General features: G+C 37.2%; 1 long non-coding RNA gene across 1 annotated transcript in view; it reads left to right on the top strand.

Moving 5' to 3' along the window:
* Positions 1-1,234: 1,234 nt before the first annotated feature.
* LOC118686950 (uncharacterized) overlaps positions 1,235-9,730 on the top strand; it is a 29,129-nt gene continuing 20,633 nt past the window's right edge. The window contains exon 1 of the long non-coding RNA XR_004980279.1: positions 1,235-1,266. This is a non-coding gene — a long non-coding RNA (uncharacterized LOC118686950). The remainder of the gene's footprint in view (positions 1,267-9,730) is intronic.

Below are 9,730 nucleotides of genomic sequence, written 5' to 3'. Positions count from 1 at the left end.
ATCTAAATCAGTAAACTCTTTTCCTTCAATCCATCAAATAGCGTTGAACCTCCCAGTCTCATTGAAGAGAAGTAATTTCACCATGCTACTTTTTGATCTTCAGGGCATGCCTCCAAGTCTATTTACATAAATAAATGTACAGGGAATGACTGAGATTATGGAGCTTTGTGGGCTTTTGATGTGCCCTCTTCACATCCTGTTGCTTACCCTGTGAATCAGATCTGACACTTAGCAGGGTATTCACTTTACCTTCTCTCACAGCCAAAATTAATGCAACCTAGAGGACAAAAGTGGGGATCCTAACTCAATGGGGAATGCTTGTAGATGCTGCCATTCTGTGTGAATGTCCTTCACAGGTCAAGTGACATTCTTTTCCCCTGACATAAAGAACATTTATGCTGTAAAATCCCTGGAGTAAACACTGCCTTACTCTGCTTAATTGTTGCATCTTTAATGGAAGTCCATGGTTATATTTGAATACCTGTCCTGAAGTCTGAAAGTTACCTCAGGGTAGGTCTCCTAAAAGTCTTTCTTGGCACTATCCAACCCTTTAACTAAACACAGGACAAATATCCAAGGTTGTATTTTCCTTTTACTAGACATCTTGCCTGTGTCTAAACATGCAAGCTGGAACCTTCTAGTTTATTTTATTGAACCTTCCTGGTCCTTTTTAAAGACTGTATTTGCAGTTGCAAAGGTATTGTTGTATCTTTTGGAAGATATGTAATAGATGTGAAAAGCATTGCTTTTCAAGAATTGTTTGGATTTTTTTCCCCATAAGTTTTCTTCTTTTAAATTTTTCTTTACTACTAGAGAGTGCCAATTATTCTATGGCAGCTGCTTCCAGCCAGTACTCACACAACCTATCTTTAGATGGTTTATGTGTCAGAGATAGGAGCCTGGTCTCCTTATGCAGTCCGTGAAGAGAAGTATGCATATTCAGTGCAGAGATTTGGAACACCTAAAAGACAACCTCTAAGCTGGTACTGTGAGAAGCATCCTAGGTGATCTGAGACAGGCCTCTATCACAAGTGGAACTAAAAATATGTCAAATTCTTCTTTCACTTAAGGTACCCAATTTATTTTAATATTTAATCGTCCTTTCTTTATTTCATCACTTACCATTTCCTTTGTATGCACTTTTGGTCTTTATTGTGCCATCTTTTACTTGTTGTGATCAAGGTAACATTTTAAATGCTTTCTCAATGACCATTTTTTTTCTGTTTCTAAACAGTCATAATCAGCTTTGACTTGGAAAGAACTATGGTAAGTCTAAACACACAATTTCTTATTTTCTGATGTCTTTTTATTTTCTTCTTTTTTTCCTCCTTTCCTTTTGTTCTTGCTTCTCATTAGCCAAATTCAGCTTATTACCTATTCCTGGAATTGGTTTGACTCTTTCTTTCCAGTTTAAGATAATACAAACTGTAAAAGTTGTACAAAAAAAAACTGCTGTATGTAAAAAAACTGTAAAAAAATGTGTGAAGTCTGAAAAATCTGGGGGTTTTTAAATCTTTCATTTGTATAGTTTTATTAATTTTACTCAAATGTCCACAGTTTTGATACCTCTACCCCCAGTACTTTTCCTGAATGGCTGCCAACTGTCTTTGGGCTCTCTTGTCTGGCATTATATTCCTTGGCCCTAGTCCTGAAAAATTTATACACTAGAGTAATTCTACACATGAGAGCAGGCCCACTAACTGTTGATGCACAACATTATTCTGGAGTGCATGCATTTTCATGGCTTGGATAATTGGTTTGATTTTACTGGTCAATCATTGCAAACTATTTGTAATGGAATTTTACTCAATTCTAGAAAATTTTTTTATGCTCTCTGCAAGTTGCCACAAGTTTTATACACTCACATGGACTTAGACATTGATTAGGAGGTCTTAATTATTAAATCTACTCTTTATTTCCTATTCATGATGATGATGCCCACAAACATATTAGAGTCTACATGAACTGAATATATTACAGTTTTTCACATGTACACAGAGCTGGATTTTTAATGGTTTTTTTTTCCTGCAGTTGAGTAAATAAACAGTAGCTGATTCTCATAGCCTGCTCCTATCCCTTAACCATTCCCATGATAAAAAATGAGCTATCAGGTCAAACCTCGGAGACTTTTATTGCAACATCCATAACTAACCATATAAATGTGTCTGTGATATATTTATTAATTTAAAAGAAGTTCAGCCTTTAGTTAATTTACTACGAGCTTCTAATGCCCTCTGATTGCATCACTGCTGGAATGCCTTCTTTCCTGACTAGCAACAGAAGATCACGAGTATGTAGGCCAACAAGTGTTACAGAGAAATTGCTACACAATTATTTCTCTGCCTCTATGTCCATCTTTCTATTACTGAAGTCCCAACTAGTAGCCAAACCGGTTCTTGATCCTTTTTCTAATTTAAACAAAACACATCCAAATGCATCAGGGCTTGAATCCCTAGCTGCTATGAATATCCAGGCTCCTCCTGAGTAAACCAAGCAATGTCACTTTTCGCCAGCTAAGAAATTGGTCAAATAGGTATGAAAGCCAGGTTACTATTCCCTGTCTGATATTCAATATTGGTTTAAACTTCTTTTCCTTTTGCATTTTTGAACACCTTGCATCCACTTTGCATCCATAATAGAGAATGCCTTCTTAAACTGTAACCATCTTTAAACCTGAATATTCTTTTGGGCCTCTGTTTTCACTCTTTGAAGGATGTCCTGTCAATCTCATCCTTATGCAGATATCAGTAATATTTATTTTTCCCTTTGGAATCTTTTCCTAGTGTTGTCCATTTCATCCCAAAGGTTCAACAGTTTGAGAGTCAGCAGTATACTTATCCAGACAAAATAGGAACAAAACTGTATGTGGTGAAGCCTACTTAGTGTAAGCTTTTTTGAGCAGTTTGAGCTACCTCTGAGATTTCTATCAACATAGTTTTTCTTAGATATTTAAGACTTGTACATATTACAGCAATTTGCTAATCTCACAGATATATATGTGCTGCCCCTCGTGGAACCTTAAAAAAAAAATAATTTTCCTCACATTTACATTCTGCTTCAATTGCAGTGTCACAGAGTGACTAAACTTTGTCCATAAACTTGGTTTTAAGTATGTGAGTAGCTTTAATAATTTCCATGCTGAATAGGAGGAGCCTTCAAGCAATATAATTCCAGAACTGTTTCAGATTCACAAGTGTATTGTTTCAGAGAATTCTTAGCACTCTATTTTGAGTTGTAGCCACCAACCTTTTGTAGTGGTACTGAGCACATTAAAGTCAAAGTGGTGAATATTTGGTAATAGAAAATAGTAATTTGATTTCAGCTTACATAGATGTGGTCTTGAAATATTGATTTATTAGATCCAAAAAATGGATCTGAACAGGTCCTTATCTACCATTTTTGAAGCATTTATCAAAAAGCAATAGAAATTCTATAGTTACTGAACTTTTATTTTGTAATGCAATTACATATTTGTGTTACATCATTTAAATACTTCTGTCAGGGTTTGAGTTTGAAGTTATAAGAATTAAATAGAATTATATTCTTTATTACTCTCTTGAGATTAAGAAAAGTCTTCTCCTTATGATGAGAAGTGTTTGCTGACTGGGTCAGGGCTTTTATATTTCTGGTCCTTTCATTCATATTTCTAGAGTCAGAATAATCCAGTATTGTGTTTAATCAGAATTAGCTAATTTATTGGGGTTTTGTCTTTCTCTGATGTTTTTGCCTACCAGAATGTAACCTTTTGTCATAAGAGTTAAAAGAAGATTTGTTTTGGTTTAGCTGTTTGTAGGGGGTTTTTGGCTAAAGCTCTTTTTTCTAGTTTTTTGGGGAGTTGGAATTTTTTCTGTGGATAGTGTTGACCTTTTTGGAAGTGCTGTTGACTCATCCTGAGGAGGAAGAGTTTAAGGGAAAAGTAGTTGACCTAATCTTCTATTTATCAAACAGAATTTGTCTGCTTTTGTAAGTTGTGTATACTTACTGATGTATTGTATCACACTGGAAATTATTTTTGCTATGAAGAGCAGTACAAGCTGTCTCCAGTTGTTAAGTCAGTGAGGTCACTGTTTCACAATATGCTATCCAGTTTCCTTATTTCTATTATTCAGAAAGGCTTTTCCTTTCTGCCTTCACAGATTTTATTAAGAACATTTATCTGTTTCATCAGGGAAGAGAGTCAAATACTTCTAGTTTTTCTGTTGTGATTTTATATCCTGCCTCTTTGTTATTTGTCAGCTTCTTGTTTGTAACTTGTCCTGAAATCCTGATGGGGTGGGATTAGTGTTTGGTTTTCAGATATTATATATAAAGCTGTGCTTGAGATAAGGAAATGCTATTAATTATTCCCTTTAAAGAATCCTCCCATCTCTTCTGTTTCAGCAATGAGAATTTTCCTCCTTTACATTTGGTTGTCTCATTTTAAACATTGCTTGGTTAAAAATACTAAATGGTTTCACAGTTTATTGTACCATGCCATGAATTCCTTAGCTCTTCAATTATTGTTTACTCATTTAGACAGCACATTTCCATTTCTTCTGTGAATATACTAAAACCCAGTTGTGACAGATGAACTGAATCACACTGAGTCTGTGCCCTTCCCTTTTTTCTTTCATTTGAGCTTCCCTTGTATGATAATGGACTAGTGTCAGCCCATTCTTAGGCCCATGTTGGACTTCCTTATACTGCCCTTTTGTTTTCAGTTTTGCAGTGTTGATCTCTGTCACTTCCTAAGCAGAGAGTACCTTTGTTTTATTTTTAGTTTGTCAGAGCACTGGTTGTGGTCACCACTGTCCCCTGCTGCCTGGCATGCTGGTGCATCACAGCCACTCATGATCTGTCTTCAGAAAATGCAGTGTGGTCAAAATTTTCTTTTTGTGTCTGAAAAATTTCCCTCTTTTTTTCTTGTGAAAATTTGGAGAGCATATGTCAGACAGCAAGTCATCATTCTGGTTGATGATTCCTCATTTCAGTTTTCCCCTCACACTGTCTTTTCCATGTCTCTTGCTTTGCAACTCAATGTTGAACCCATTCATCCCAAAGAAACAAGCTGTATTCTATATTCTGTCAGTAGCAGCTTGGAAGCAGCTGCACAGTCATCTTTGTCATCAGCGCCCTCTTCCTTTACTGGAACATTAAACTGTTGAACATTAGTTTGTTTAGCATTATGGTTTGGAATCTGATGTATGTGGCACACTGCTGTGTATGTTTTCAAATGCTTAGTGGGTTTTTTTTCTGTCTGTTGTAATAAATACTACTACTCTTCTTGCTTGCTTACCATCCCTGCTCTATTCACTGGTGAAATATTTATTCTTTTGTTCCAGTTACTCTATGTGTCTACTGTAAAATGCATTTCCTGTAGTTGCTCTTGGTGTCCAGACTACTGGAATATAGTAGTTTATGTCTAGTCTGCTTAATTTCAGTCCCATCTAGAAGAGACTGGCCTCACCCTCACTAAACAGCATTTGATCATGGGTCTCCTCTGAGCCTCATGTACTTTCTTCTGCACACCACAGATAAAATTTTTACTTTTTAGCGATGTATTCCAGTTAAAAAGGCATTAAGTAATGTGAGAACTGTGCTGCAATTCATGCATTATCTAAAGTTGTTTTGGGTGCCCTAAAGCACAACATGGAATATGTGGCAGTATTTGAGAGTGCAAAGCTCTTTAGGAGAATGACAGAAGACATCAAAACAGATACAGACCAATCTCAGGTGTCTCTTGGAATCACTACTGCTGCAATACTACCCAGAACTACACTGATATTTTTGTTTTGGAGTGAAATAGTCAATTAGCCTTGGCTAACAGGAAACCACCCACCCAGATGCCTGATTATTCCCACAACTCACTGGTATGGAGATGGGGAAAAATAGTAAGAACAGGAATGATAAAACTCATGGGTCAAAATAAAGGCAGGGACATCATTTAACAATTTCAGTAATGGGAAAAACAGACTGATCTGGGAAAATTAATTTATTGCCAATTAGAATAAAAAAGTGTAACCATTAATTTTGATAGTGGGAAACAAGATAAACATTAACTGCAATACCTTTCCTAGTCCCTTTCCCAACCTCAACTTCACCTCCCAAAAAACAAGGGAGGATGATCAGTACATAAGGGTCCCGCCTCCTCCCACTTTCCCCTGTGCTGGCAAGGGCTCCTCAGAGGCTGTGATTCTTTCAGGAGCAACCATCTAAACAGACCACTCTGGTGTCTTCCACAGGCTGCAGTGGAAATAGCTCCTCTTCTGACCTTGGTGTTCTCCCTGATGTTTCTCACTCTTTTTTCCCCTCTCTCTCTGTCTTGTGTTTTCTGCCCTTTTTTGAAATATGATTTCATGTTGTGTTACCAAATTGGCTGATGGGCTCAGCTTTGGGAAATTTGACACAGAGATCATGGGAGATTGCCACTCTTCTAGAGCACAGGTTACCCAAAAAGGATACTCCACAAGTTATAAAGTGTTATTATATACTTGTCCTTAGGCAATGGAATTAAGCCCAACTTCCATGTAAACAGAGGGCAGTCTTTGAAGACCCCCAGAAACAAAATTTGCACATTTTGGTTACCTAATTATAAAATTATAAGCATAATTAGTTGAGTAGCACATGACTGCTGAGAAAGTAATATCTCTGCATATTTTACATTTTTTCTGGAAAGACAGACAATCTCATTTCTGATGTACAGCCACTTTAATCACCCAGAAAGGAATATGTAGTCAAATTAGGACATTACTTGAGCATATACTTACCAAAACTATTATTAAATATTCCAGAAATTGTTTATATACTAAGACCTTTTTTCTTCTTTTTATGGTATAACAGATGTTCAGTGATATCTGGCCTCCAAGACAAACTGCAGCTCTCAGTCTCCAGTTTCCATTATCTTGTTCCCAACAGAACCATGGGAACACAGAGTAATATCCTCTTCAGGAAACCTCACGGAGAAAGTTTTTCTGTGTCTGCTCCATGCCCCAGTTTTGAATATCTAATTGATATAAAATGTCCACATTTTCTAGAATCAAAACTGCAAGCATAATCCATTGTCCAGGTTAGGACACCTAAGTGAGGACATCAATAAGTGAAATGCTATATATCATCCAAAACATAAAGCATTTGACTGCGTCACTCCGAAGAGTCAGGATAGCAAGTGGGATACCCTGTTGGAGCTGAACTAACCCCTTATGCCTGTCTTTCACAGCCAAATCCTGCTCTCCACTTCTGCTGACTATAAAGGGAGTTTAGCTGCCTGGTACATAATATTATTGTTCAGTTTACAGACCTGTGACCTACTAGCGTGTTTAGGATACTCGCTTGTACATGACACAAGATCTATGAGAAACTCATGCCATTCCTGTGCAGAATAGTAAAATGGTTTGGGTTGTAAGGGACCTTAAAAATCATCTAGTTCCAATCCCCCTGCTATGGGCAGGGACACCTTCCACTAGACCAGGTTGCTCAAAGCCCCAGCTGGCCCGGCCTTAAAAAGGCAAGGAGAGCTAAACCACAGCATTCAACATTACACTTTCCATTGGCATTCAAACTACTGCTGTTCTCTCCCCTTGTCTGTATAGTTACCTACTGAGAGATGCCTATTTCTAAGTGTCTTCCTTTCAGACTACATCTTACCACTGGAGAAAGGAAGAGACAGTAGAAAACCTCTCAAAATGGCTTTCAAGTGTTATTTCCACACCATTTCCAAATTTTCAAGGCAGCAGGTCAGCCACCAGTCCCAGATGTCTCTGTTGATTCATTAATGGCAGTAACAACAGTAATTGCTACTCAGAACTATGAATAGGTTTTTGCTGAAGAAATTGTATAGCTGCCTCACATTAATATGGGAGTTAAAATGAGAAATTTACAATGTTTAGCTCAAACCTGCTATGACTTTTTACCTTTATTGTTATAATTTTTATATAGTAACAAGCACACTATATAGCGTATGAAGAGTTTAAGCATTTTCTCATAGAGTGACTTTTAGAGTATAATTGATTCTAAAGAAACAAACAATCTGGAAGTATATATAATACAGCTTTTAAGCACTTGATTGTATAAAAAAAATCCATTTCACATTATATGACCTCATTTTGAAACCCAATAGCTAAAGAAAGTACGTTATGAATTTCCAATACAAGAGAAATTGTAGTTTACGATCCATAGTGTGTGAGATGTGTACTTGCATTTTAACTATAGTGTTACATATTTGTATAATTTTAAATACAAAGGCCTTATGATTGTTTTGGGTTTGTATTTTAGTGACTAGAATTGCATAACCTTTACAACTATAAATTAGATAGTCTCCTGCTTCTGATGCAAGTTAATATTTAACTAGTTACTGCTGGGCTTAAGCACAGGAGAAATTTTACAAGAACATTTACTTTGCTTTTACATTATGAAGAAAAAATTTGCAGAATTTTGTGCCTTTTCACATTTTATTTAGATAAACATGAAGAATGAAAATGTATTAGAAAGAAATTTGCATTCATCCATGTATGTACATTGATTCTCTAAACTTTGAGTTGTTTTAGACTTTCTTAGAAAGTCTTTTTCATCCCCCACTTCTCCACTTTCCCTCTGTCTCTGTTTTCTCTTACATTGTTGTTTTTGTCAAAATCATATTGCCTGTCCTATATCCCTTTTGTTGGATATGGGAACTTCTACATTACACCTGCATGTACAGCTGCTTCATCCTAGTCTTTAGTTTCTTTCCCTTCCACTAGATCAGTGGGACTTTTCTATGCTGTCAGCTGGCAAAGTATTTCATGCAGGTTCAGCAAGTGTCACATATCCTAAACAAATGTTGTTGCAGTTTCCATCTTGGACTTGGATGCAGCTAGCCCAGGAACAACTGCAAATCTTTATATCCCAGTCCAGTCTTAGTAAAACAAAAGCAGAAAGGCAGCAAAATGAAGACATTCACCCAGGAAAAATTGTCAAGCATTCTGACAGAGTATAACGGCTAGATTTATAGTGTTTTTCTCATGTGGCTCTGAGATAGGCTGTTTGGGTACAAGTGTACTCTCTGGTTTACATAAACAAACTCTGGGGCAAGGTTAGGGGCAAAAGGTTGGGCCCATGTTAGACACGGGTGCAGAAAAGCCTCCCAGCATGTGCTTGCCAGCAGTGTAAAGAGGCTGTGACATACTCAACTAATCTGATGTCTTCCCTTGCGAGGACTTGTAGCTGGTGTTAGGGGGCCAGTACAGCAAGAGGGATGTCCAGGATCGCAGAGCACAAGGTCAGGTGGGATCTGCAGGCAACTGCAGCTTTGAACTGAGCACACACCCCCTTAGGGATACCCTAAGCCTGCCATGGGGATGTGTGGGGCCAGGTCACAGCACACACTGGTTTCAGTCTTCTCCCTCCCAGGGTCAAATAAAGATAAAACTAAGAAATCTGGTGAAAAAAAGGGTGGGGAGAGAAAGCTAATAGGGCTGGAGGATATGAAACTAATTGGAAGAGGGAGTTATTTGTTCCATTTGAACTACCTTGATCAAAGAAGAATTCATGTGAGTTTTGGGTAAGGTTTATAGCAGGGTTGTTTTTTTTCTCTTTTCTTTTTTTCTTTTTCAAAACCTCCTTTGCTTATCTGAAGTATTAACTTTCCATTTCCGCTGCTGAAGCAGATGTTTTGCTTGTCGCAGACATTAAGGCACTCTTAATGTGCAGTTACTGAATTCTTTCCTAAAAGAGCATTTTAAATTTGACAATGTTTCTTACATTTTTAAAGCAGTGA

Source organism: Molothrus ater, chromosome 2 (genome assembly GCF_012460135.2).
Source record: "Molothrus ater isolate BHLD 08-10-18 breed brown headed cowbird chromosome 2, BPBGC_Mater_1.1, whole genome shotgun sequence".
Lineage (NCBI taxonomy): Eukaryota > Metazoa > Chordata > Aves > Passeriformes > Icteridae > Molothrus > Molothrus ater.
This window is presented reverse-complemented; position numbering and strand designations above follow the sequence as displayed.